Source organism: Anneissia japonica, unplaced genomic scaffold (genome assembly GCF_011630105.1).
Source record: "Anneissia japonica isolate Jap-2015-1 unplaced genomic scaffold, ASM1163010v1 scaffold997_len2565447_cov190, whole genome shotgun sequence".
Lineage (NCBI taxonomy): Eukaryota > Metazoa > Echinodermata > Crinoidea > Comatulida > Comatulidae > Anneissia > Anneissia japonica.
In genome coordinates, this window is record NW_022696369.1 from 572,131 (window position 1) to 574,557 (window position 2,427).

Genomic DNA, 2,427 nt, shown 5'->3' on the forward strand with positions numbered 1-2,427 from the left:
ACAGCCTTAACATCGGCGCTGGTTCCAGCCGCTCGCAAATTACGAGTACTTCGGACACAGTTAACTTACAATTTTACAAGTAAAAGTTTTTTTTTTTTTGAGAAAAAAAAAATCCCTACCTATTAACAGACAGAGAGCGTTTCTCCCGGCGTTTCTGTATTCTTTTGCATGATTCATTGGTTGGTTTGTGACATTTAAGGATTTTTGTAGAACCGTCTGTTAAAATCAGTGAAAGCTATTTTTACTTTCATCAGATTTTGATTGTTTTTAATATAAAGCTATTCAATATTTAATTGCGTAGACACAGCCAAACAGTACGTCATATCATGCGTGAATATCATAAAATTAGTGTTTATCATGGGCGTCGATCGGTGGGGGACAGGTGGACACGTTCCTCTCCCCCCCCCCCACTTTCAAAGTAAGGGGGACATCATACCAATTGTTCCCTTCCCCTCACTTTTTACCAATCTTCTAAAGTTAAAACCCAACTTTTCGAAACGAGTGGAAAGAATAACAATTACGAATGACTCATGAATTTTGTCCATTCATTTGTGCTCTGTTCAAGTGCGGTGCTTATTTCCGCACCAATACTGAGTAAAAAGCAATTGTTTGTACATTTCGTAACCATCTCAGTAACCATTAATTTTATGAATGCACTGGTTATCAGAGGCTACATTATTATGAAAACATTGTACTATACGTTGTTAAAATTGGAAGCGTGTACACCTATTAGGCCAACATTTTTACGAACTCAAAGTTCACGTTTTTACTATAAACGATAATTCCTTTTGTATATATTATTAAGGCCCGTATATTATACTAGTGTTCAATATTATCTGCATACAATAATTCCTGTTTTTCCTAATTAAAAAAAAATATATATATATAGTTATATATAGTTAGTAAATTGAATTTTATATAGCCTTATAAACAATAATTATACAGCCTTATATACTCACGGATAGGTCTGTCTATTTCGACTTATTTAAGTAGTGACAAGTTTACTCCGATGTTACTTGACGCAATCTTACCATGACATCATGCATGGGCGGATCCAGCGAGGAGCCACAGGGGCCCGTTCCCCCTTCCGTCAATCCCACCGAAAAATAAGAAGAGGGAGAACAAAAATGAGAAGAGTTAAAGGGAGGAGGAAAGAGAAAAAGAAATAAGTGTACCCATGAGCTCAGTGGCGGTCACAGCAGTCAGCGAAAGGAGAACTCGATTATTTTACCACTCACAAATTTTGAATTTTCTATTGACTGACGGCGAACACCACGTTACGCCGATTTCACAAAACAGGATGTAAAAAAGGCCAAAAGACGGAGACCTAAGACGGGGTTTTTAACCCGCATTACCGGAATGTAGTATGCGATACCCTGCTAGAACAGCTATATGCTCAGTGACATAAAGCTGGTTTTCCACTAGGCGAATTTATTCGTGCGCATCAAAGCGTCGGTTCGCTTCCTGAGTTCTGATTGGCTGCGCATTTTTTCGCTAGAAAAAACTCCGATAGAAATATGAATGCGCATGTGCATGAGCCGCCTTTTTCTATTCGCGCGAATAAATTCGGCAAGTGGGCCCTGATCTAATTCTAAAAGGGCATAGTTTATACATAACAGCGGAATATATGTCTCTGACGTTGACTGTCGGATATATATCATATTAATCAAGAGGGGATGTGGTGCCCAGCCGACCAGGACCCCCTACATTTCTCAAAATTTACAAAATATGGAGATAAAATCTGAATAAGTGCCATTTCCGGGCATCTAGAAGTGCCATAATCATAACTTGCTTTGCGACTCCCAGTATAAAATAGACTATTGGTCCATAATTAGCCATTTGCGACGCCCCTAAGGGAAGGGGTGTCTAAGCTTAGGAGGGGAGCAGATCTCCCTTCGGGAAATTTAACAATTTCTGGATCCACCCATGTCACTACTCGCACAAAACTGAAATTCAAAAAGAGGAGAAAAGGAAAAACCTCTTGATTGATTTTAAAAGTACTGTACATTCTAAGATAGAATTGGAGTGACTGTTTTAAGTTTATCCATGAAGGAACATGGTTTATCATTTGTTTTTCATGGTTCGAATACGTCACAAGCTAATCGGTAGATAATAAATCACTATTTTTTTAATGTAACCGTAGTTTGCACGAAATATGTAAGCGGGCATGATTATGATTACCAGGATAAATTGGAAAAAAATTATAAGTATTTCAGTGACGGACAGATTTAAGAGTGACCAGCCGGCCCACACTCCCTATTTTCTTTCACAGTTTGAAAGTGGAGAAAAAAGAAAATTATATTCAAATTTAAGTCTGAAAGTGCAATTTCCGGCCAAGGAGGTACCATAACCATAAATTTTCTTATCTTATACCCCAATTATGGTGGGGCTGAGGTGGTCCATCTGTAAAATTCCCTCCCTGGGCCC